The sequence below is a fragment of the Amblyraja radiata genome, chromosome 26, assembly GCF_010909765.2.
Source record: "Amblyraja radiata isolate CabotCenter1 chromosome 26, sAmbRad1.1.pri, whole genome shotgun sequence".
In the NCBI taxonomy this organism is placed as follows: Eukaryota; Metazoa; Chordata; class Chondrichthyes; order Rajiformes; family Rajidae; genus Amblyraja; species Amblyraja radiata.
This window is the reverse complement of record NC_045981.1, coordinates 22236231-22264048: the sequence shown is the minus strand read 5'-3', so window position 1 is coordinate 22264048 and position 27818 is coordinate 22236231.

Here is a 27818-nt window from a genome sequence, read left to right as displayed (position 1 = left end):
GATATGTTGGGTAACATGGTCACTTGGACAATTTGGACTGAAGGGCTCTGAATGACTCTACCTCGGGGTCCATGAAGTGATGCATTTTGGAAATTTAAACAAGGGTAGAGCTCAGTAAATGGCAGAGCCCTGGGGAGTGTTGTTCAACAGAGAGACTTGGAGGGTAGAAGAACATGGTTCACAGAAAAAAGGCAATGCAGGTCGACGGGTAGTGAGAAAGGTGTGTGAAATACTTGCCTACATCAGAATGTACCTTGAGTACAATAATTGCGGCACCATGTGAGTTGTTTAAAACACTGGTTAGGCAGCACCTGGAGTATTGTGAGCAGTTCTATCGCTACACTGCAAGGCAGATATGATTAAGTTAGAGGGTGTGCTGAAGGGATTTACAGGGATGAGGCCTGGATTGGAGGGTTTGAATTATAAGGAGAAATTTGAGAGTGTCTGTCTGATTTCCCAGAGTGAAGAAGGCTGAAAGGTGACATGACAGGTACTGTATATACAATTGTGAGGCGTAGATAGCCAGTGTCTGTTTCCCATGGTAAGGATATTTTTTCACACAGAGGTTGTACGCATATGGAACAAACTGCCAGACAAAGTAGGTGAGGCAGGTACAATAATAAAATTTAAAACACATTTCGACATATCCATGGATAGATTTAGAAGGATGTAGGCCTAATGCCTACAATGTTACTGGGACTAGGACAAACTGGGACTAGCTCTTAGCTGGGGCATCTTGGTCAGCATGAACGAGTTGGGCTGAAGGGCTTGCTTCTGTGCTGTGTGACTGACTACTCCATCTGAAACATGAGGGAATAAGTTTAAGGTGATATTGAAAAAGTTTAAAGGGGATTTGAGGAGTAAATGTTTCACACAAAGTGTAATTAGTATCTGTGATGAGCTGCCAGAGGAGGTGGTGAAGGCAGGAAAGATAACAACGTTTAAGAAATATCTAGACAGGTACCTAAATGAGTGTCTATAGAAGGATATGGATTGAATGCAGCAAGTGGGATCAGTACAGGTAGTCATGGTGATTGGCTCCGACATAGTGAGTTGAAAGGGCCGTTCTGTGTTGGACAACTCTGACTCTGGAAACAGAGATCACTTGCATTTTACAGGACCTTGCTTAGTCCTCTTTAAATATTGGCCATCCTTTTCGAAATTCTGATCTAGCTGCTGGTACCTGTGAAGAAGCCATGTTTTTTTAATCCAAGACCAGCAGGTGGTAGAAAAGCAGAATCTAATTAAGGAGCCTGTTTAAAGATGATCTCTTGCTGGGTCTGCTAGTGTGGAGACACTGCTGCTACATATGTCTGAGTGTCTGACTGTTCTTCAAGGCCCTAAAGCTGGAATTGCATTGGGAGTGAAGCAGCTGGGGTGACTCGTGGCCCATTGGAGCTGAGGGCTCAATCGATTCTATGATCACTTTGTTCCATTGGTAAAGACACCTGAAAATGGGATTGAAATAACATGACATGCGTTCTTCCTCCGTAAATGCTGTGCCCGCGAGCCTCGGGTAGCCCTTGCTTGTTCAGTAATGATGCTGGAGACTGTGTTAGCACTTGTGCTTTGGTATTATTGAGAAGCATTTGAGAAACCATTCCTGATGGATCTTGTATCCTATGGACGCAGAGGCCATAGATTAGGGAAAGTGTACGAAAGCTGGCATATCTTGTGAGTGAGTTCACACCGGCGCACTTACTTATACACTGCGAGAAACTCGTAGGGCTGCAGGATATGCTGCACCCAGATGGCTTGTCTGTTGTGCTGACACCAAAGCCCTACCATGTGTGGTGAACACATCCAAGAAGAGAGCTGCCCATTCTCAATAGCCACAGTGTTGAGTGAGGTGCCTCCTTGTCTCAGCAGACCTCTAAGGGTCTTGGCCTGTGAGGCCACTACATCATGAAGACCAAGTGGGCAGCCACGTATGCTTCCATGGAAACACCACCCTGATGCACTGACTTGCTGTGTTGCTGAGTGTTGACCATGGCCAACAATGAGGTGTGATCAACTCCAGGGCAGGCGACCCTCACCTGGCTCCACACAACCTCTTACATGGGCAGAAAGTGGTGGATACTCTGTCTGGAGTCACGTTGTGTATTTGGTCAGAGATACTGGACAATGGGCCAATGCTTCATGGTACGTCCTCTATAGCATTCTGGTGAATGTTTCTCTTTTGTGGTCCTCGCCCAATTCACTGGAGCTCTATCACTGCCAGGAATTGCTCAACCCATCGCCCACTGAGATGGCCCAATTGATTACCTTCCGCTTCTGCCTGACAGCAGTTCACTAATATGAGGCATTTCCTCTAGGCAGAGCTCCCGTGAGTGCTGTGTTTATGATGCCAGTATCTGAGAGGTGCTTGGCTGGGTCAGTGCACTAACATGTGTCTCTTCACCTCCACATTGAGTTGCTACTCCTCATCCTCAGACTTCCTTCTGCTCCTGCATCTCCTTTCCCCTCCCCGATGTTTAAAAAACATTTGACCTCTCAAGCATGCTCCAGCATTTATTAAGATTATCTATCTTAGTTCCTTTACCCAGCACTGTCCACATATCCCTATATTCCCTTGATGTCCAGAAATCTATTGATTCGGTTTTGAATGAACTTGATGACTGAGCCTCCACCACCTCTGCGGTGAGCAGAGCATTTCATAGATACGCCATCTTTGACAACATTTCTCCTTGTCTTTGTCTTAAATGGCCTTCCCCTGATTTGGAGACCGAACCTTGGTTATCAGCTCCACACCCAGGAGATGCATCCTCCCTGGTAAGCCTTGTAAGACTTTAATAAGTTTCAACAAGATCCTATCTCGTTCTGCAAAACTATAGAGAATACAAGTCTTTCAGCCACTCCTTGTATAGAAATTGCATCATCCAAGGATTCGGGCTAAAGAATCTTTGTGTCACTCGCTCTGAGGAAAGTATACCATCTTTAGGTAGGAAAACAAAATTGCACACCATGCTCCAGGTGTGGCCTCACTGAGGCTCTGTGTTAGTGCAGTGTTACATCTTTACTCCAGTGCCCAAATTCTGTTGTAATCAGTGCCCTCGTGCTATTTGCCTCCTCAAGAGGCTGAGTTCTGATCTGTTCAAATAAAATTATGTAACAAAGACCCTTGAGTGACAGGATCTGTGGGGTTAGGAGGGAGAGATAGATCAGCCATGATTGAATGGCGGAGTAGACTTGCTAGGCCGAATGGCCTAATTCTGCTCCTATCACGTGATCTTATGATCTGCAGTTTTCATTAACCATGTTGATCGCATTATGAAGGACAGCCATCTTTTTGACTGGCACCTCCCTCCAAATGGGTTGTCCCCAACAGCGACAACTCAGGGAGAGTGACCGCTCGGAGAATTAACTGTGTCAGGATCTATCAACCAGTCGCTGTACCTGGTGTAGCACTCGGGCCATAATCAATCGAAGCCAATGGAAGGATAGAATGTGGGCGATGGGTCTTTGTGACCATCCCCTTTTCATTTTTCATTGATATCATAGGAACAGCATAGTCGAACGGGAGTCATTTGTCTGCCCATTCTCAGCTGCCAATGATGGGCCGGCCCAGAGGGAAATCCAAAGAAGAAGTAAAGTACATGAATTTAGTTAATAAGAAGTTACAGATATATGTGGATGTATTACTAGACCGTGGGGGAAGAGAACAGTTGTATTCTAATTTTCGTCATTATGTGGGAGCAACATAATGATATTTTTGTAGCTGAGTGACGCATTGTAACACAAAATTGAGTCACTGTACTGCAGACTTGGCAATCAAGAACTCGATGCCAGCTACTTCTTTGATGAAGACTATCCCCTTTTAACCTTTTCCAGGGTGGAAATTTGATTTCTTTTTGAGTTGCTGGGCTATTTATACACTCTTAATATTCCCACAGCCAAATGTAAACGCTAGGAAATGTCACAGTAGTGAGTGTGACACATCAGAGTTCTTGCATCAGACTGAACTGAACAGTGTCTGAATTGTACTGCATGCAGTAATGATGAGGAAGGTAACTGCTGCATTTTGGTAAGCGCAGCATTATTTAAGACAGTTGTGATTTAGGCCTATTTTTTGCATTTCATTTGAATTGTTATGGCAATGCCTGCCAATTGTGACAATATGAAGGATCCTAGAACTTTGATTCATTTAGTTGTGCACCAACAAGCTACCGGTTACCAGTTCACACCTAGAATTGGGCAGGAGAGATGGCGGAGAATAAGTCTCCAAATAAGGGGAAGGCCATTTAAGACAAAGACAAGGAGAGATGACTTGCTCTCCTTGGAGGAGAAGCATTGTGTCAACTCAGACTACTTTCAAGTGTCTGAGCGAGTGCCGTGTGCCGTGTTATGGAGCTGCGGTGGTCAAGGGGCAGTTTGCCTTCTCTCCCTGCATTCCAGGGATTACGCATTGGCTAAAATAAAATAGAGGAAAGGCTGATTATTAGCACGGGCATTGTTTCGACTACTTTGCAGAAATGTTGACAACACCAAAGTAAATTGAACAGCTGCTAATTCTACGATGTAGCAAAAACTGATGAAGCTACCCAACTTAGTGCTGGCTGTAAATTACTTTGCGAACCAAGATTTTTCATATTGATATAAAGCTAATCAGTATGGATCGCCTTAAGAAAAAAGCATAAAAGGGGAAAAGTTTTGTCCTGGAAAGAGTAATGTGCCCATGTACGAAGGAACAGCACATTCCCCGAATGATAATTAAGGACCAAGTTCAAGTTCAAGTTCAAGTGAGTTTATTGTCATGTGGCCCTGTATAGGACAATGAAATTCTTGCTTTGCTTAAGCACACAGAAAATAGTAGGCATTTACTACAAAACAGATAAATGTGTCCATATACCATGATATAAATATATACACACATGAATAAATAAACTGATAGTGCAAATAACAGAAAGTGGTTGGTAATAATCAGAGTTTTGTCCGAGCCAGGTTTAATAGCCTGATGGCTGAGGGGAAGTAACTATTCCTGAACCTGGTTGTTGCAGTCTTCAGGCTCCTGTACCTTCTACCTGAAGGTAGCAGGGAGATGAGTGTGTGGCCAGGATGGTGTGGGTCTTTGATGATACTGCCAGCCTTTTTGAGGCAGCGACTGCGATAAATCCCCTCGATGGAAGGAAGGTCAGAGCCGATGATGGACTGGGCAGTGTTTACTACTTTTTGTAGTCTTTTCCTTTCCAGGGCGCTCAAATTGCCGAACCAAGCCACGATGCAACCGGTCAGCATGCTCTCGACTGTGCACCTGTAGAAGTTAGAGAGAGTCTTCCTTGACAATCCGACTCTCCGTAATCTTCTCAGGAAGTAGAGGCGCTGATGTGCTTTTTTGATGATTGCATTAGTGTTCTCGGACCAGGAAAGATCTTCAGAGATGTGCACGCCTGAAGCTCTTGACCCTTTCAACCATCGACCCGTTGATATAAATGGGGCTGTGGGTCCCCCTCCTACTCCTTCCAAAGTCCACAATCAGTTCCTTGGTTTTGCTGGTGTTGAGGGCCAGGTTATTGCGCTGGCACCATATGGACAGTTGCTCGATCTCTCTTCTGTACTCTGACTCATCCCCATCAGTGATACGCCCCACAATAGTGGTGTCGTCCCTCCCAGACACAATGCTACAGACAAGAAATCCATTGGCAGAGTGGGGAGGTGGGAAATGGAGGGGGGGGAGGTTAAGAGTGGGGTGGAAGGTTCTTCATTGATCCTAGGTACACAAAATTGCTGGGGAAACTCAGCGGGTGCAGCAGCATCTATGGAGCGAAGGAAATAGGCGACGTTTCGGGCCGAAACCCTTCTTCAGACTGATGGGGGGTGGGGGAAGAGAAGGAAGGAAAAGGGGAGGAGGAGGAGGAGCCCGAGGGCGGGCGGATGGGAGGGTGGGAGGAGACAGCTAGAGGGTTAAGGAAGGGGAGGAGACAGCAAGGGCTAGCAAAATTGGGAGAATTCAATGTTAATGCCATCCGGACGCAAGGTCCCCAGACGGAATATGAGGTGCTGTTCCTCCAATTTCCGCTGTTGCTCACTCTGGCAATGGAGGAGACCCAGGACAGAGAGGTCGGATTGGGAATGGGAGGGGGAGTTGAAGTGCTGAGCCACCGGGAGTTCAGGTAGATTATTGCGGACTGAGCGGAGGTGTTCGGCGAAACGATTGCCCAACCTACGATTAGTCTACCCGATGTAAATCAGCTGACATTTAGAGCAGCGGATGCAGTAGATGAGGTTGGAGGAGATACAGGTGAACCTTTGTCGCTCCTGGAACGACTGCTTGGGTCCTTGAATGGAGTCGAGGGGGGATCACACCTCATTGAGGTGTGATCTTCATTGATCCTGTTTGTTTTGCATTTCTTTGGATTTGCATTTCGTCAACGAGAGTGTAGAGAAAATTGATAAGGTTATTCCTGGGCCTTAAGGGCCTGGGCAATGGGGGGAGGTTCAGCAAGCTAGAGATTTATTCCAGTAAGCGCAGGACAATGAGGTGTGATCTTGTACAGGTGGATAAGATCATGAAGGGAATACTATAGGAAAATGCACAGTCTTTCACCTAGAATAGAGGAATCAAGAACCAGACAGCATAAGGTTGAGAGGGGAAAGATTTAAGAGGAACCTGAGGGACAACTTTTGCACACAAAGGGTGGTGGGTATATGGAATGTGCTGCTATTGGAAGAAGTTGAGGCAGGTAATATAACAGCATTTCAAAGGCATTTGGATAGGTATATGGATAGGATTAGTGATATGGGCCAAACACAGGCAGGTGGGACTAGATGGGGCATCTTGGTTGGCATTGGCAAGATGGGCCGAAGGGCCTGTTTCCATGATGTACAACTCATTAAGTGTAAAAAGAGGAAAATATTGAGAAAACGATTGATTTCAAAAGTCATATATAGGATTACTAATGAAGGGAGGAGCTCCATATGTCTGAGTGCACTGCAGTGCCCTCAATTGATGTTGTTTCATCCAAGCTCATGGTGCTTCTTCCCTGCTCTCTCAAGTAACGCTAGACCTCTGGGTCTCTCATGCCATAACATTTTAAACCACCAATATTAAACTTAACCAATGATTTGGAGTTTTTTTTAATGTTCTCATTGTGAGCAATTTCTTGATGTTCTCATTTCATCTAGGAATTTCAAAAATTACTTGTATGGATGTCACCCACAGCCGATTCAAATGGCTCCAAGATTCCTCTGGATGGCATGAACCTCCCACATCTGAAGACCACAAAAGCTTTATTCGACATGTAGCCCAAATCCACTTATCAACAGAGGAGATTGTGGGGAAACCTGGGCTTAAACCACTGGGTATGACTTAATTTTGGTAATTATTCTAAGAGATATGAGAGTCATCTTTAAATTGGAGAAACCATCGAGTTACATGGATAATGTCACCCTTCTTCTTGGGAAATGCTTTGGTTGATCTGGTGCCATCTCTCTATTAGAAGAGCAGCACATTACAATCCACTCCCTCAATTACCATCACTACAGCATGTGGGGCTATTGTACAGGTGGTTATGCTCCTAAGAAAACTTGTGTGATAGAAAATCACAGTATGAAGGCAATTTTGTCAATGAAGGCGAGAGAGTTTCACTCACAATAACAAAGTTATTTTTCCTGCAAGATTTAAAAAAAAAGTTATTTTCAATTGCAATAAGTTCAGTTTGTTACCGCAAGCTAAAAATACCAAAAACTGTATGTTACACAGTTTAATTGAAATATATTGCACAAGACTCAATGCTTGTCAATTTCAATAACCACCCACGGTTAAAATAACAGCTGTGTTCTTAAGAGACAATGGTGTCTGTTTACTGTGGGCAGGTTACATGGAAACAGATTTTTCTTTTCCCACTATACTATACCTAAAAGATTTCCCCCTTATCCTTAAACTGTGACCCCTTGTTCTGGACTTCCCCAACATTGGGAACAATCTTCCTGCATCTAGCCTGTCCAACCCCTTAAGAATTTTGTAAGTTTCTATAAGATCCCCCCTCAATCTTCTAAATTCCAGCGAGAAGATTGAGGGGGGATCTTATAGAAACTTACAAAATTCTTAAGGGGTTGGACAGGCTAGATGCAGGAAGATTGTTCCCGATGTTGGGGAAGTCCAGAACAAGGGGTCACAGTTTAAGGATAAGGGGGAAATCTTTTAGGACCGAGATGAGGAAAACTTTTTTCACACAGAGAGTGGTGAATCTCTGGAATTCTCTGCCGCAGAAGGTAGTTGAGGCCAGTTCATTGGCTATATTTAAGAGGGAGTTAGATGTGGCCCTTGTGGCTAAAGGGATCAGGGGGTATGGAGAGAAGGCAGGTACAGGATACTGAGTTGGATGATCAGCCATGATCATATTGAATGGCGGTGCAGGCTCGAAGGGCCGAATGGCCTACTCCTGCACCTATTTTCTATGTTTCTATGTTACTGTTTAAATCCAAAATGACTTTTTTCTGCTTGCCATTTTCATGTATCACACATGTTATATGCAATTTGTATTTTGGAAAAATGCATTATGCCGAACTATTTTGGCTGTGTATTGCTACTATGCTGGTTGTGAAAATCTTCATTCAGAGTTCTGGAGCTGATTTTAGATGTCAGCTATGCTGTAGATTACAGGAAAACTGTGTATTCATCATCTTTTGAAACCCAAATTAATTTCTCTATCTTCAGTGAACAATCTTTAGTAAAACCTTTGACCAGGTTGCATGTGGAAGGCTAGGCCAAACGTTTGGAGTCCCTGTGATCTAAGACAAGTAGGTGAATTGGAACCAAAGGTGGCTTGGTAATGGGAGACAGATGATGATGGTGGAGAGTCGGTTTTGTGTTTGGAAGTCCGAGATCAGCGGTGTACCATAGGGGTCACAAGAGACTGTGCATGCTGGAATCTGTAGCTAAGAAAGAAAAGAAGCTTTAGAAACTCAGCAGGTCAGGCAGTATCTGTGGTGCTGATGATTCGGGTCAAGAGCCTTCATCCAGACTGAATGAGTCAAGGGGAAATAGACAGTATAAATGAGTTAGTAAATGATATGTGGGTGGTTGGTAGGCAGATAGTCGGGTTAGAGCGAGTAGGATAGAGATAGCGACAGGGGCTGGGAGGTAATAAGTGGAGAACTAAATGCTGCAGATTTTGGAATCTGATTGGGAAAAGAGGGTGAAGAATAGAAGTGAATGAGGAGTGGTGGCAGATGGGAATGACAGACGGAGGGAAGGGGTGAGCAGTAGGTATACCACAGGAACTGCTGGGATCCTTGGCTGGTTCTCTTGTATACTAATGATTTGGATATAAATGTAGGAGGTATGATTCAATAATTTTGAAGATGACAGAAAAATTGGTGGTGTTTTTGATATTGAAGAAGAAGTTACAGAATGATACTGATAGGTTGGGCAGACAATGACAAAGAATTTAATCCTGATACGTGCGAGGTGAAGCATTTTTGCAGGTCTAATATGGCTGGGTGTCTATGAATGTTTAGGGGCTCAGCAGCTATTGAGAAACAAAGAGACCTTGGTTCATAAATCAGTCTAACCCTAAAGGTGCAGGTAGACACAAAATGCTGGAGTAACTCAACAGGTCAGGCAGCATCTCTGGAGAAAAGGAATAGGTGATGGTATAAAGTGGGAGGTTGGTGAAGGTGAGTGGACGGGTCCCAGGTGCCATCGAGGGTAGCTTTCCCTCCCCTCCGCCCTTGGTATACATGCAGCATGCCCAACAGGAAGGTTCAGAAAAGGATCCAGGTAAAGAGGCTGCCCACCAGGCCCCCAGTGAAGAGGGGGGAGGCGCGACTAGAAGTACTTGCTCCAGTGACAGCCAGCTTTCACGATCAGCGGCACGGACAGGAGGAGGGGAGCAACAAAGTAAAAGACAAAACCCATCAGTGTTGTCTGTCCCAGGATCCCGGCTGTGGCTCCATCTCAGTTTAAACCCATAACCTATTCCTTGTCCCCAGAGATGCTGCCTAACCCACAGAGTTACTCCTGCATGTTGTGTCCATCTTTGGTGTAAACCAGCATCTGCAGTTCCTACCGACAAGGTGACAGCTCAGATCGATAGTAATGAAGAAGGCATTAGGATGCCTGTATTCATTCGCCATTTGGAAATTAATATAAGAGCGGGAAGAACATGGTATAACTTTGAATAAGCCAAAGCTGAGATATGATTTGTAGTTCTAGTTGTTCTATTATTTGTAGTTCTAGTCCACGCCATATGTGAATGCACTAGAGAGGATGCAAAGGAGATTTAGCAGGGATATTGCCTGTGTTGGAACGTTTCAGTTATGAGAAGGGATTGAATAGGCTGGGTTTGTTTCCCCTGGGTGGAGGGAGTTGAGGAGGGACTAAGAGCTGTGCACAATCATGAGGGGCTTGGATGGGGTAGTTGGTGAGTAACCTTTCCCCATAACAGAGATGTCTAAAGTCAGAGGAGGTAGGTTTAACTTGTGGAGAATGAGAGTTTGAAGAAATATGTTTTTGTCAAGAAGCTGGCAGGGCAATAATACTCTCACAACATTTAAAAGTTTCATGGATGGGCAAATGGATTGCCAAGGCATAAAAGGTTATGTACCAAAACTGGTAAATAGGATCAGTATGGATGGGTACCTGGTGGTTGGCATGTTCATGGTGGGACAAATGGTCTGTTTCTGTGCTGTTTGACTCTAGCACTGTGATTGCCTTTCAAATTAACAATTCTTTCCCACAGCCTCAAACTTGAGCACTTTAATGCACTCCACCAGAGTCTACAAGAATGACACGATTCAGACTTGAGAACTGCTCTCTGTTTTCTGGTGGAGCTTGCTGGTCCCTTGCACCATGAGCCTTCCTCGTTTAATGGGATTTCTCAGTATGATACCACACACAATGCTAACTGGGTTTTTTTCAAATTAAAAACAAATTATTTTGGTTTTGTGCACAGCTTTGAAAGTGAGAATTGTGCCTCTGCCTATTTTGCATACTGTAGATTGCAACTTCACACAAATAGATTTGTTAGTGAACTATCCAAGCAACAAAGACAGTCAAGGTTTTTAATATTGCCTTTTGATCCAAATCTAATTACTGAGAGTTGCTTTCTCATTAAAAGTGTAGCCATGGGCCCCAGCTATGCTTGCCTTTTTGTTGGTTACGTCAAACAGTCCTTTTTCCAAATGTATACTGGTCCAATCCCTAACTCTTACTCCACTGCTTTGATTACTGCATTGAGGATAGAGACTTTAACTTCCACCCCACCCTTAAATATCCCTTGGACAATCTCTGACACTTCTCTCCCCTTTCTTGATCTCTCAGTCTCCATCACAGGGGACAGACTGGAGTCTACGGCAAACCCACCAACTCCCACAGTTATCTTGACTACACCTCCTCCCACCATGCCTCTTATAAAGACACTGTCCCCTGCTCTCAATTTCTCAGTCACCAAGATGAGGCTTTCCATTCCAAGATAGTTCTGCTCTCACTTCCCCTCTTCCCCCAGACAGAACAAGGATAATTCCCCTGGTCCTCACCTTTGAAACCACCAACTTCCACATCCAACACATCACTCTTTGACATTTCCGTCACCTCCAACATGACCCCATCACCAGTCACATCTTCCCATCTCCACCCCTTTCCACCTTCTGCGAAGAAAGCTCCTTTCACAATTCCTTTATTCACTCATCCCATCACACCTAAAACCACATTGTCTGTTCTCCTTTGGCTTTTGTCCAACCATTTGTCTATCAAACCATGCCTTGTCCGGCCCTCACCTTTTTTTTGGCTTTCTCCACTCCCCCCTCCCCCCTCCCCCCCTCAAAGAGTCTGAAGAAGGCTCCCAACCTAAAACATCACCTGTCCGTATTCTCCAGAGAAGCTGCCTGATGCTTTGAGTTTGTATTTCTCTTTTGTAAACCAGCATCTACAGTTCCTTGTTTCTATTAATTACTGAGGTGTTCTCTCTACTTTTCAAATCAATATTGTTGACATGTAGGGTATAATGGGTTAGGTGAGTGGCTTTGAGGAAAGCAGAGAGAATAGACAAGAGTGCAAGGAAATGAGGGGGGTAATGGACACCGAGTGTAGGGGATGGGGCAAGGCATACAGAGTGAACCAGGAAAGTAAGTCAAAGGAAAAATGACAGTGTAGAATTAAAGACAAAAGAACAGAATGTAACGGGAGGACCGTTCACACAAGATTAGTCAGTGTAAGGATTTTGCTGTGGTAAATGGAATGACAACATTTGGTTTACTGTGTGCGCTTGTGAGTGTGTGGAGTACGGTGAATAAAGTTAGTGAGTTTCATGCACAGATGGAATTGGTGATTAAGCAAAATTAGCTCAAATTACAGTAAGTGTGCACATTAAATATTTCTGGATTTAGCAAATGCTGTTAAAGTGTCAAAGTGTTCAGAAGCATAAGAAGGGGAGAAAGGATGAGTGGAGCGAGTAATGATTAAAAACAATGATGCAGAGGAGTCATTGACAAAATCTGTTTGGTTCAAACAAAGAGAGGGAGCATTGTGCTGATGGTGTACTCTGCGGGTCACCAAAGTAAGGGAGATGCAGAGGGACGAATGTGCAAGAAGATTACAGGGGAGTGCAAACTTTTTAAGGTAGATTTTATGGAGAACTTCTATTAAATCCCAATATGCACTGGGATAGTAAAGGTCTCAAGGACACAGCCAATGAAGAGTTTCTGAAATGTGTTTTTTTTTATTGGTCAGGAAGAAGAGGCACGGCTGGGTCTGGCTCTGTTGAATACTTACTGCTTGCAAGGTGCACCGAGTTTGAGAAGGGGAATATTTGGGAGTGAGTAATTATAACTCACAACTTAGGGTGGCAATAGACATGGGGCAGAGGAAGCCAAAGTAAAAATAATGAATTGGGGACGGCCAATTTCAATTAGGTAAAATTAGATCTGGCCCAGCTAGACTGAAAGCAAAGGATGACAGGAACAACCTTAGCAGAATAATAGGGTGCCATTAGGGAAGAGATGATTAAGGTGCAATTCGGGTAGATTCCCATAAAAAACAAAGGAAGGACAAAGAAATCCAGATCTCAATAGTACAAAATATAAAGGCTGCATCTAACAAGCAAGTGCTATAAATACCAGCTGGTTACAAAAGAATCAGAAGAGAAGTGAGAAATAAAATGCGAGAGCCAAAGAGAGTGTTTTAGAAAAAAATCGATGTCAACATAAATGGGAATCCAAACGTGTTGTGGAGGCATATAAATAGTAATGGGTAGTAAGTACATGGAGGAGTGGGGCCCATGAAGGAAAACAATGGGAACTTGCTTCTGCACTGCTAGGGACTGTGGAGGAAGGAACTGCAGATGCTGGTTTAAACCGGAGATAGACAAAAAAATACTGGAGTAACTCAGCAGGACAAGTAGCATCTCTGGTGAGAAGGAATGGGTTATCGTTTCGGGTCAAAACCCTTCTTTAAACTGGATGGATACTTTGTGCTTGTTTTCACATGGGGAATATGGTGCTTCCAAAATAATAGTGGATGAGATAGCTGAGACACTGGATATCGTAAAAGTTAATAAGATGGGGGCATTGGAAAATGATGAACTTAAACCACCAGGATGGATCGACGCATCTGAAGATTTTGAGGAAATAGCAGGGTCACCAGATCATAGTCTTTCAGCAAAGTTTGGACATGGAAGCTGTGCCTGAATAAGGATAAGCTCAGCAACTACGGGCCAGTCAGTTTTGTATCAGTGATTGGGAATTTTTTTAGAAACATTGATCGGATACAGGATTAATAATTGCCTGGAGAAAAATGAATTAATTAAGGCAGGCCAGCATGGATTTATTAAGACCAAATTGCATTTAACTAATTTGATAGAATTTTTTGATGAAATAACAGATAGAGATAATGACGGTAATGCAATCAATGCATCAATTTATCAATAGACTATGAAAGAAAGACTATTATTTTAAACCCCTATAAAGTATTGCTCTGGTCTCAACTGGAGTATTGCATTCCATTCTGGTTGACGTGTTACAGGAAGGATGTGAAGTCTTTCGAGAGGCTCCAGAAAAGACATACAGGAATGGTGTTTAGGTTGATAGTTACAAGGATAGATTAGAGGCTGGAACTTTCTTTGAAGTGAGGGGTAGATATACAGTATGTATATTGTAGTATGTGGCTCTTCCCTTTGAGGAAGGGGTCGGAGGTTACAGGTGCCAGGGATTATGGGGAGAAGGCAGGAAAATGGGGTTAGGAGGGAGAGATAGATCAGCCATGATTGAATGGTGGAGTTGACTTGTTGGGCCATATGGCCTAATTCTACTACTATTCCTTATGACCTTGTGAACTTATGGTAAAGGTTACAGACATAAAATAAAGGAGAAGAGAATTAAGATTGAGATGAGCAAGACCATTTTTTCACAGCATCTGGTTGGATCTTCAGTAAGCAATAGTTTAAATGTTCAGGCGGTATACAGAGAAAGGGCCAGTGGATGAAACCAGAGATCTGCTCTGGGAGAGAGGTGGCATAGATGAGATGGGTTGAATGGCTGCCTCCTGTGCTGTAACTATTCCATGATTCTATGGCTCATCCTATGTGTTTCCATGGAAATAAAATGATTAGCAAGCAAAGTAACTTTCATATTGGATGAGGGGGGAACTCATTGAAACTTACCATATAATGAAGATGGAGAGGATGCTTCCAGTAGTGAGAGAGTCTAAGACCAAAGGGCACAGTCTCAGAATAAAAGGGCATACCTTTAAAATGGAGATGAGGAAGAATTATTTAACCAGATGGTGGTGAATGTGTGAAATTCACTGCCACAGATGGCAGCGGAGGACAAGTCATTGGTTATTTTTATAGCAGAGATTGATAGGTTCTTGATTAGTAAGGGTGTCCAAGGTTATGAGGAGAAAGCAGAAGAATGAGGTTGAAACTGAAAAATAGATCAGCCATGCTCAAATGGTGAAGCAGACTCGAAAGATCAAATGGCCTAATTCTGCTCCTATGTGTCATGAACTCATGAACATATTTGACTGCATCGGATTGTGGCTCATGACTGGTGCCCCTTATAATTTCCATTCAAGGCACTTTGGTCCAGTTGTGGTTCTGGCACTTAAGAGTGAGTTAAGGGGCTGTCCCACTTGGGCGACCTAATCTGCAAGTTCTGGCGAGTTTGCCCTCGACTCATACTCGCAGCATGGTCGACACGGGGTCGTAGGAGGTCTTCGTAACTCTCCTTCATGCTCGAGAGTGGTCTCTGCGTACTCGAGGCCTCAGCTAGGTTGCGGCGTTTTTTTCAATATGTTAAAAAATGCCCATGAATAAAATAAGGTCGCCATGGAAAAAATCGATACTTTTTTTACTCGTAGGTTTAGTCATAGTAGGTCCTAGTAAGTCTGCATGTTAGGTGTAGGTTATCAAGGGTAGTCGAAGGTAGATGTAGATAGTCTTCATCATAGTCGAAGGGAGGTCGAAGGAGATCGAAGGAGGTCGTCTTCACTCTCCACTATTCGGTGTCCAATTTTCCCGAAGTTAGTCGAAGCTGGTCTTCAACATAGTCGAAGGAGGTCTTCAACATGTCATTTTTTCAAACTTCGCCAAGTGGGACAGCCCCTTTACGATAGTAAACAACATCCCCAACAAATCTTGGTGATCTCCGGCTGGTGGCTAATCGCAGTACGGAAGCAGATTTTGTGATAGCATTGGGAACCTCATCCGTGCATTAGGACCACACGGTATTCCCCCCGTAAGTGTTGGAAGGAGCAGACGATCCCACAATCTGCTCCTCATCCTGGCGTATCATGCATCTGCTGGCCCATCTGTGGAGGAGTCTGCCCTTGCCACACAGACCTCGTCTGTCACCCCCAGAACCCACAAAACTGGAGCAGATGCAAGACATCCTTGATCCCAAGCGACTCTGTCAGAAGAAGTTGAGTTCCTTTGGTGTTTTTGGGACCTTGTCCCTGGTCATCCGACAGAATTATGTAATTCCTATTGAAGGTTTATCTTTCACTTGGAAAACCTGATTTGTGCACGCATTATTTTATGTTTTTGCCCTGTCAATAAAATGCTGGTGCTCAAAAAACAGAAGCTCAAGTCAGAAATGTTGGCTGCATAGTCAGTGATAAAAATCAACCTTTTATATTATTCTGCACTTTTTAAAAGATTGATTTTCTTCACTTGGTCACTTGCATCGTTACGAAGTCCCACTGTTTTTGAATCAGTGCTCATTTTTAGTTGACGTGCTGCTCTATCAAAGTAGATTTTTTGGGTGATAAATCACGATTTTATATAATTGCTGGCAAAAACACAGATCTTGTTGCTCAAGTGTTGAAAATTAGGAAAAATGCTGAAATTCCAACTTCTGGTGAGAAAGAGATATCCAAATAATTAGGTGGAATGAGGTAAAGGTGTGAAGTTTTATTTCGTTTAGTTTAGCGATACAGCGTGGAAACAGGCCCTTCGGCCCACCGAGTACGCGCTGACCAGCGATCACCCGTACACTAGTTCTATGTTATGCCACGTTTGCGGCCTACACCCTAGGGGCAATTTACAGAAGTCAGTTAACTTGCTAGCCTGCACATCTGTAGAATGTGGACGGAAACCAGAGCACCTGGAGAAAACCCGCTCAGTCACAGGGAGAACACACAATCTCCACACAGATGGCACCTGTAGTCAGGATTGAACCCGGGTCTCTGGCACTGTGAGGCAGCAGCTCTACTGCTGTGCCACTATACCGCCTGCAACAGTGACTGTGTTGCAGCAGTGACTGTGTTGCAGCAGTGACTGTGTTGCAGCAGTGACTGACTTTCATCTCTGCATCACCTGCGGCGTCATTGCTTTTCTTTAACTATCAATTAAATCAGGAACACTACGACCACATAATTGTCCAAAACGTCTACTTCTCCTATCTTCAAAACCTCTGTGTTCTGTGGGATGTGATAGTATCAAAACAATCACTTATCGGGGTAAAGGTCAAAGATGTGAAAGAATGGATTGTATTTAAAATCAGCTTTTTTTCCGTTTTAGTGTCGTGGAGCTATAAACAGTAGAGCCACAAGGAACTTGAATTTTCAACAAAACAAATCCTATAGATTTGTAGGTCCAATTTGCACATGATCTTTTACACACAATTTGTGCATAAATGTACTTCTCAGTACAGAAGGGTAGTTTCCGAGTTGTTTAACACCCGCGGTGTAGGAGAAGGGGGGGGGGGGGGGAGATTGGCTGAGCATGTCTCTGCGTGTTGTTTACCCAGCACTTGTTGCCCAGTTAATGTTGCCACAGGTCATGATGCAAATTAATAGGGCTTTGGTTAGGCCACATTTGGAGCAGGTCGTGCTGTTCTGGTCGCCTCAATACAAGGAGTCTTTGGAGAGGATGCAGTCGAGGTTTGGAATGGAATATGTTATTGTCACATGTGACAAGGCACAGTGATATTCTTTGCTTGTATTCCCAAGGTATACAAATAGCAGCCACCTACGGCCCTGACATAGTTACAAAGTTCGGCGGCTCCTGCTTTGTTCTCTTTCCCCTTCCCCCGCACAGAGGTCCCCCGATGCCAGGTCAATGGACAATAGACAATATGTGCAGGAGTAGGCCATTCGGCCATTCGAGCCAGCACCGCCATTCAATGTGATCATGGCTGATCATCACCAATCAGTACCCAGTTCCTGCCTTCTCCCCATTTCCCCTGACTCCGCTATCTTTAAGATCCATATCTAGCTCTATCTTGAAAGTATCCAGAGAACCGGCCTCCACCGCCCTCTGAGGCAGAGAATTCCACAGACTCACCACTCTCTGTGAGAAAAAGTGTTTCCTCGTCTCCGTTCTAAATGGCTTACCCCTTATTCTTAAACTGTGGCCCCTGGTTCTGGATTCCCACAACATCGGGAACATGTTTCCTGCCATTAGTTTGTCCAAATCCTTAACAATCTTATAAGTTTCAATAAGATACCCTCTCATCCTTCTAAACTCTAGAGTGTACAAGCCCAGCCGCTCCATTCTCTGGGCTCATATTCCCAGCATATGACAGTCCCGCCATCCCGGGAATTAACCTTGTAAACCTACGCTGCACTCCCTCAATAGCAAGAATGTCCTTCCTCAAATTAGGGAAACAAAACTGCACACAATACTCCAGTTGTGGTCTCACTCGGGCCCTGTACAACTGCAGAAGCACCTCTTTGCTCCTATACTCGTCTCCTCTTGTTATAAAGGCCAACATGCCATTCGCTTTCTTCACTGCCTGCTGTACTCAATTGTTTTTGCCCTCCCCTCACCACTGTTCCCCCACGCTCTCATCGACTGCTGACCGCAGGTCAGCCCACGAGGTTTCACCACCTTTCAGGCTCCAACGATGCGAGGCTTCACCGCCACTGGCGAGGAGGCCCCATCGCCGCTGCCGAGGCCTCACTGCTGCCGAGGTTCACCACTGCCGTCGAGGCTCCATCCGGCCCAGGCATTCTTTGCCGCCTGCAGCCTCCTGGGAGGCCTGTGGTGGTGAGTCGGGCCCACGCGACTTCCCGGGATACTCGGTTTACCAGAATGCTGGTAAACCTTTTAAGAAGAGGTTGTTTTCTCTGAAGCAATGAGGTTGAGGGATGACCTAATAGAAGTTTAAACACTTATGAGAGTCAGAGGTTGGATGTTCCCACAGTGGAAATATTAAAGACTAAGGTGCATAGCTTTAAGGTGAGAAGGGCAAAGTTTAAAAGAGATGTGCAGGGCAAGAGTTTTGTACACAGGGAGTGGTGGATGTCTGGAATACGCTGCCAGTTGTGGTGGTTGATCCAGATACAATAGAGGCATTTAAGAAGCCTTTGGACAGGCACATGGATATACAGGGTATGGAGGAGTATGGGTCACATGTACGCAGATAAGATTAGTTTATCTGAACTGCCTGACTCAGATCACTGGTCTCTCAGTGAGCCTGCGGCTTGCAGTGGCTCGTGCCACTTGTCACTTGCGAGACCAGCAGGCAAATTCATTTCTTGGCAGAATTGGGAGGGGGAACAGGAGGAGGAGGGGTGGACCAGACACCAATAAGTATGCCATTTTGGCGTTCTGATAACGACTCCTGGGTTTTTCAACGTAACTTTATTCGAAAGTTCAAGTTGCAGCATACAGGTTTAACAGACACGTCTGGCCACATCGGTGGTCAGCATTGAACTAACGCGTGCCGGGGAAAAACTGCGCAAAAACAACAGCCCCTCCCGAGTCAGTGACCGCGGCTTCCGAACGCTGGGTTCGATATCTGCGTGCCTACACCATAACCATTTCCATATTTTTCCTTAACTTTATGGAGAAAGTTCTTTAAGAGCTGACCACTCTGCCAGTGTTCAGTGTGTCAGTTACATGGCAGCCATGAGGGACATACATGACTGATGAGAGAATCACAGTAGGTCCAATTTCACCATGTGACTCCGTTGATACAGTTAGTTCAATGGTGCTTTATTGTCACGTGGGCACTGAACAGTGAAATTATTTTTGCAAAGATCACACGCACGAGTCGCCATATTTTGTAGCCATTCACTAAAAGTCTAGAGTCCGGTCCACGTGCCTGATGTACTGGAGCGGCTCCCGATCCAGGTATGCCCAGGCTGCTGCATGGCCTCTTCAGTCATCCTCGACCGGCTCGACTCGCAAACCGACATCCCTCTCCTCGTCCGACCACCTTTGTGTCCTGGGGGGTGCCTCCTGCAGCCGACTATGAAGGTACTGGAGGCAACGCCCCACTCCCTCCTACCAGTCCCCTCCTCGCGTCCAGCATTGCTAGAGGCTCCCTTCTCCTCGGCTCTCATATTTTCAGGGCCAAGCTCGGCAGCTTCCGAGCTTCCTCCCTGCAGGCGGCGGCCCACTGGGTCTTTCATCCTTGGAGGCAGTGAACCAAGCCTGCCGCCATGGGTGGCTCAGCGGCTTCCTCCTACATGCCCGGCTCCACACGGCATCCCGGCAGCCTTCTGCCATCATCCTGGGAGCAGCCAGTTGAACCACTGCCTCACAGCTCCAGAGACTCGGGTTCAATCATGGCATCTGTTGTTGATATCATGTTGACACAGGTTAACGTTAAAACATTGTATTTTCTTTCAAGATAAAATAGCAATGGTAGCAAAGGCTAAATTGTGCAGGAGGAAAAGTGAACTAAAACAGGCAGGAGCATCTGACAGATAATGGGATAAACAGTCTGAGGGACAATGAATACTGACATTCCCATGTGAGCCTGTGGATATGTAAGTTTGACAGTGGGTCGGCAAATGGAAACCCTTTTATTCACTGCTGCAGGTAAAACATTCTTGGTGGCCTAATCCTATTTGTGTGCCCTAACTCCATCATTATTCTGCTTCTACAAGCATTGGAGCAGAAATTGCAGCAGCAGGAGTCTGCTCCACCATCCATCAACATCATGGCTGATCTTTTCTTTCAGCCCCATCTTCAATCATTGGCCTTGCATCCCGAGATTCCCTTCATGCCCAGAAATCTCCCAATCTTTGTTTTAAATTAACCAGATAACTAAACCTACTCACCCTCAGAGGTAGAATTTTTTTTTTAAATTCACATCTTCTAAGTGGGGAAATTTCTACCCATCTTTCACCCACCCTTATTCTCAAATAATGCTCCCTGGTGCTAGAATGTAACGAGTCATGTTGCCCTAGACATATTTCTTGCATGCTGCACAATTGAATATTACCAAAAACCTTTGTGGATAATTACAAAGGTGGTTAATAGCGTAAGTCAGGGGTTCTACAAATATATGTGCCAAATCCCTTTGTGCGCCTAACATGTGTTAGTGTCAGGAGTCCAGAAGATGCTGCACAATCCATACAGATGAGTGACATCCCAGCAGCCCCAACTATCCTCCCCCAACCAGGGCATCTGCCCAATCATCCATCAGTCCAAAACGCCCCTGATCAATGTCCATCCCTCAATCCCACCCATGTCCCTTATATCGAAGGATACCATGTTGATCTTCTATCTAGATCTTCTGAGAAACCCATCACCCCACCACCACATCTCACATTCTGGCTCAGTCATAGAGTCATAAAGTGATACAGTGTGGAACAGACCTTTCGGCCCAACTTGCCCACACCGACCAACATGAAGCTGTTACACTCGTCCCACCTGCCTGCGTTTGGTCCATATCCCTCCAAACTTGCCCTATCCATGTACCTGTCTAATTGTTTCTTAAATGTTAGGATAGTCCCAGCCTCAACTACCTCCTCTGGCAGCTTGTTCCATGCATCCACCATCCTTTGTGTGAAAAAGTTACCCCTCAGATTCCTATAAAATCGGGCAAGAGATTCTGTGCATCTACCCGATTTATTCCTCTCATGATTTTATACACCTCTGTAAGATCCTCCTGTGCTGCATGGAATAGAGACTCAGCCTCTCCCTAGAGCTCTGACCCTTTAGTCCTGGCAACAATAGACAATAGATCTAATAGAGGCAACATCCTCATATCTTCTGCGAACCCTTTCAAGCTTGAAAATATCTATGTATATTACTAAAACTCTAATCTTGTTTGTTTGCATACGGGTGTGTGCGTGATATCCAAAAACCCTGCCAAAACGGTACACGATAGAGCTACAATGTTTGGCCCACTTTACTCACTATTGTCCTGTGATGTAAATGAAACAAGTTTTGTTCAGATTGATGGTATATTTTACAAGTTATTGACATTTTAAACTTTACAAAAATCACTTTTCAAACCACTTTTCCACTTGCCCTGCCCATCACCCACATTACAATGACGTCACAATGGGATCCCGATCTCATTTGCATTAACAATCGCTATTTTCAATAAAACAGTTTAATTAATTTTTTCGTTTTTATTAACAGCTAACATTGTGTTTAGGTTATTTAAAAAAGAAAACGGGATTTTCATTGAGATTTTCTTTTTTTTATTGCAATTTTCTTTGTGGGGGGGGGGGGTGGGATAGAGGCGAGGTTTCATTTAAAAAAAACATTGCGATTTTCATTGTGGGGGGTGGGATATGGGGAAGGTGAGTGGGGGAGCAGGGGGATAAAGAGAGAGAGGAGGGGGTAGGGAGGGAGGGGAAAGTGGGGGAGGTGAGGAGTGTGAGAGGAGAGGAGGGTGGATAGGGGGAGAGTAGGGGAGGTAGGGAGTGGGGGATAGCGGAAGAGGAGGCAGTGGGGGAGGCGAGGATGGGGAGTGGGGGAGGTGAGGTTGAGGAGTGGGGGGGTGGGATAGGGGGAGATGAGGAGTGGGGGAGCAGGGTGATGGGGAGAGGAGGGGGTAGGTAGGGAAGAGGGGTTATGGAGGGAGGGATGGAGTGACTGAGGGTAGGGGAAACAAGAGGGAGGGAGGGAGGGAAAGGGGAAAGAAGAGGGAGGGTGAAGAGGAGGGGGAGGGAGTCCTGGGGGATCAGGGGGAATGGAGGAGGATAGGGGTAGGAAGAGGGATGGCAAGGTAATGGGGGAGGCGGAAGAGGGAGGAGGGGAGAGAGGGGGTGAGGGGAGGAAACAGAGGAGGGTTGGTGAAGAGAGGGAGGAGAATGGAGGAGAGGAATAGGGGACTGAAAAGGGAGAGTGAGATGCATTCACATTGATCTTATATTTTACAGGTTATTGCCATTTTGAACTTTAAAAACGTTGCAGTCCCGCTCCCACTTGCCGCTGCGCCTGCGCAGTTGGGAGAGGGTTACCATGACTCGCGTCACAATGGGGATGTCTGGCGCCACAACGTGAACCCGTCAGTCATGCCTGCGTAGTTGGGGGCTATGGGTCAGAGGTGGAATATTGCCTTGGGGGCAGGCCCAACGGGTCCGCACCTGGTTTAGTCTTTCCTATAACATGGTGCCCAGAACTAAACACAATACTCTAAATGCATTCCAGCGTACAAAGTATATTCCATCATGTGAGATACTCTGCACCTCAGCGTGAGAGAATTGTTGAATTATACTATCAAGGATCTTGTGCCAAACCATTACAAGCCACATGTTTAAACATGTGGTTCAACTTGGCGTTACTGTCAGTAGTCAATTTTCACCCTGTAACATTCTCAATGACTTGGAAAGCTCTTGCAGGGAGGATGTTTCTCCTGGCTGGGAATTCTCAAACCAATGGACACAAACCATTAGAAGTTGTTCTTCACTCAAGTGGTTGCATTTTTGGCTATCAGTTGTTGAGTGGATGAGATACAGATGGAAAAATGTTTGGATACTGAGAAAATTGAGATAATGCAGACAGTGTAGAAAGGTGAGCAATTCTTGGATCTGGAACACATTCGTAATCTGTTAATTAATGAGCAATAAATGACTTCACTAAAATCACTACACCTATTTCAGTAGTTTTTATATTCTGTCATTTTAGTCGGTTGGAGAATAAATATTGGCCATTGCACATCAGCAACTTCACAGGAAAGATTGACTCCGTATGGATTTTTACAGAGGATCGTGTCAAGGAAGAATGTAATATGTTACCAGGCCAACTGTTGAGATTGAAATTTCCTTTAGGTAGATGAAGGAGCAATCTCTTCACCTGCAGGAAACCAGAGCCTGTCATTCCAGGCCTACAGGCTTTCTGTGCATTTGGAGCCTGGCAGTAGAAGAGAAATAAATCAGATAGACATGAGCTACATGTCTGCTGGCGATTAATTGTGTGCAGAGGTATTAGTTATGGCATTTGAGAAGAAGGAAGCCTAGGGATAAAATTGCTCAGCATGAAACTAGTTCCTTCAGCCCAACAAGTGCATGCTAACCTTCAACAACCGATTTGCATTAATCCCCTTATGTATTCTTTGTGCATTCTCATCAACTTCCCCCACATTCTACCGCTCGCCGGGGGAGTTTCCAACAGCCAGTTAACCCTACTAACCCGTACTTGTTTGGGATGGGGGAAGAAATCGAAACACACGGTGGAATCTCAGTTGGTCACAGAAAGAACATGCAAACTCCACACTGACGACATCTAGGCCTCCGTTGTGGTTCCACCAGCTGTGCCGCTAAAATATGAACAAAGGCCCTTGTTGGGAAGTTTATCAGAGAATGGCTTTGCAGCCTCCACTGTAGATAGATAGATGAAAGCTCACATAAATGATGGCTGTGGGATACTGACACAGAGAGCGGATGAGGAGTGGGTCAGATCAGCTGTGATCCCATTGTATAGTGCAGCCGGATTAGGGGCTGGGTAGCTTGCTTCTGCTATTGTGCTCGGCTCTTATGTTGCCAACCCAACCGTTTGAGCTTCAGTAACCACATTAGAGGGGAGGTGAAGCCAGGAACGAGAATTATCCATGATAGCATCTCTCCACCTTAAACCAAATTCACAGTGCAGGATCAGGCCATTCAGCCCAGCTGCTCCATGTTGTTCTTTACACATCACATGTGCTTTCCTCTAGCCTACTTTATTTCAGCCGATTGACATATCTGGAGCTGAAGATCTTTATTATAATTGATAACTAATCTACCATGTTTCAATTAGATATTTGTTTTCCAACTATAATGATGGGGCTCAGTTTTAGATCAAAATATAGGTTGCAGGATCAGATTTTTTGCCCAGAGTGAAATATCTTCCACTAGGCTTTGATTAAATCAGCAGATTCACTTCCTTGACAAACACTAAAGTCCTTTGCCTGCCTCAAGCCCTCACTGTCGCCCTGCTAATTCCTGGATCTGGAATGGCTGCCCATTCTTCATCCTTCACTTAGCACAGTGTTTCCTCACAAATCACCTTTCACCCAAGAGCCCTTCTTAAACAGAGGTAAGAAAATCCCAGGCATAATGCTTTTAGACTGGGAGAAACCCAAAGTGAATGGGGATATGTTGAACTAGCTTGGCTTATTTTTACAGTACATGCCATTGCTTCTATGGAAGCCCTGTTTTGGGTTAACATTGCTTAAACCCTCATTTCCTGCAGCATTGACTGCATATGCTTACTTTGGAGCTGCCCCTCAGGCCCATGTAATCCAAGGACGTGGATATGCAACCATTAAACGTCAAAATGAAGATTAAGGGAATTGTTAAAGATCGATTTTATTTTTGAAAGCTAGTTAGCTCTCAGTAACCCTGTGTTCTGCTGTAACAGGAGCTTGCAATTTTCAAAGGAGTAACGGAGGAAAAACAAACAGAACCATCAAGCGCCTGGGAATGTTTGAATAATACCGTGGCCCCAAACTTCTGCCTTGGGACACTTAATACAAATGGTTCACACGTTCGGCTGAAATTATTTTCACTGGTATCTTAAGAGCACTGTGATCCGTTTGCTTTAAGTGAGTGGGGAACATGCCTGCGTTTTCCAGGAATGCATTCCATTGAGCTGGGAATTTGTGAATATGGCGATCTATCGGAGTGATGCGATGTGTGGTAGGACAATTAGAGCTAATGCCTGAATTGCTCAAAGTAACTTCATCAACGGCACAAACCTGTGCCTACACACCACTTTTAATACTGCAAAATGTCACGAGATCTTAAAAACAGAGTACGAGAGACACAATTTGACTTCAGGCCTGAAAAGGAGGCAGTAGGCCAGGTGACCAAGAGATTGGTTGAGGAAGCAGGTTTTGTCTAGTCTATCTTTGAGGAAGATGGAGAAGCAGAGATGCTAGGGAAGGAATTCCAAATCTCACACTCAGACCGCTTGCCACCAATGCTGGAATGAAGGAAGTCAGGGGTGCACATGGGACCAGAATCAGAGAGGGATAAGAATATAGAAATCTAATTAAAACATACAAAAGTCTGATGGAGCTCAAAAGATTGGGTGAGGGGGGTATCTTGCCTGGGCAAGTTTGATCCAGGCGTTACCATCTCAGGATACAGTCCATGGCCGTCCGAAGGGGGGGTGCGTTGGGTGCGACCGCTCGACCCTTTTTTCTCCCAGAGTAAGAAAAAAAATAAAAAATTAAAATCGGGGGGAAAAAATCAGCGTTTCCACTTTGGAAACGGCCAGTTCTCCGTTCTTCCGTCGCCGGGCGGGAGTGGCTGAATGAACCCAGCGGCTGTAACCCCAACGCCAGACGCCACTGCGGCGGGGCCTGCTCCCCTTGCCTCCCCCCGCCGCCGGGCCCCAAGCCATCTCCTGCCCACACCACCCCCGCTGACCCCCGCAGGGCCCACGCCACCCCCGCTGGGCCAACGCCACCCCCGCTGGGACCAGGCCACCCCCGCTGGGCCCACGCCACCCCCGCTGGGCCAACGCCACCCCTGCTGACCCCCGCTGGGCCCCCGCTCGGCCCATGCCACCCTTGCTGGGTCCACGCCACCCCCGTTGACCCCCGCTGGGCCCACGCCACCCCCACTGGGCCCACACCACACCCACTGGGCCCACATCACTCCGGCTGACCCCCGCTGGGCCCACGCCACCCCCGCTGGGCCCACGCCACCCCCACTGACCCCCACTGGGCCCACGCCATCCCCGCTGGGCCCACGCCACCCCCACTGGGCCCACACCACCCCGGCTGACCCCCGCTGGGCCCACGCCACCCCGCTGACGCCCACTGGGCCCACACCACCCCAGCTAGGTCCACACCACCCCCACTGGGCCCACGCCACCCCCACTGGGAGGAGATTGATAGATTCTTGATTGATACGGGTGTCGGAGGTAATGGGGAGAAGGCAGGAGAATGGGTTTGAGTGGGAAAGATCTCCCAACTTCTATACTCAATACTCTGACTGATGAAGGCCAAAGTGCCAAAATACTTTTTGACCACCTGATATACCTGCGACACGACCTTCAAGGAACCATGCAACCATCAACCATTCCTCTGCCCACCTGTCTCATTGATCCAGATCCTGCTGCAATCTTTCACAACCATCTTCACTATCTGCAAAACCACTCACATCTGTATCATCAGCAAACTTGCTAATCTTGCCCTGTTCTTTGACGTTTCACAAAGTGCTGGAGTAACTCAGCGGGTCAGGCTGAGTATGGATGTTGGGAGGTCATGTTGCAGTTGCATAAGAAGTTGGTGAGGCCGCATTCAGAGTATTGTATTCAGTTCTGGGCACCATGTTATAGGAAAGATGTCATCAAACTGGAAAGGGTACAGTGAAGATTTACGAGGATGTTGCCAGGACTAGAGGGCCAGAGCTATAGGGAGAGGTTGAGTAGGCTGGGACTCTATTTCATGGAGCACAGGAGGATGAGGGATGATCTAATAGAGGTGTATAAAATCATGATTTGGATAGATATGGTTGAGTCTTTTGCCCAGAGTAAGTGAATCGAGGAGCAGAGGACATAAATTTAAGGTGAAGGGCAAAAGATTTAATAGGAATCTGAGGGGTATGTTTTTCACACAAACGGTGGTAGGTGTATGGAACAAGCTGCCAGAGGAGGTAGTTGAGGCAGGGACTATTACAACATTTAAGAAACAGTTAGACAGGTACATGGATAGGACAGATTCAGAGGGATATGGATCAAACGTGGGCAGGTGGGACTAGTGCAGATGAGACATGCTGGGCCGAAGGGCCTGTTTCCACACTGTATCACTCTATGACTATCTTTCCCTCTCAAACCCATTCTCCTGCCTTCTCCCCATTACCTCTGACACCCATATCAATCAAGAATCTATCAATCTCCTCCTGAAAAATGTCCATTGACTTGACCTCCACAGCTGTCTGTGGCAATGAATTCCACAGTTCACCACCCTCTGACTTAAGAAATTCCTGCTCATCTCCTTCCTAAAGGAATGTCTTTTAATTCTGAGGCTGTGGCCACTGGTCCTAGACTCTCCCACTAGTGGAAACATCCTCTCCAAATCCACTCCATCCAGGTTTTTACCAGGCTGGGACAGACAGCAACAACTTCACACCATGTCCCAAAGCTTGTGTCCTGTCCTGCATCACCCAAGGCAGCAGAGACGTTATAGGAGAGGGCAAGCACCGTAACAAAGTAGCTCACGATGGTTTGGGTAACATTCAGGAATATCTATGCATGACA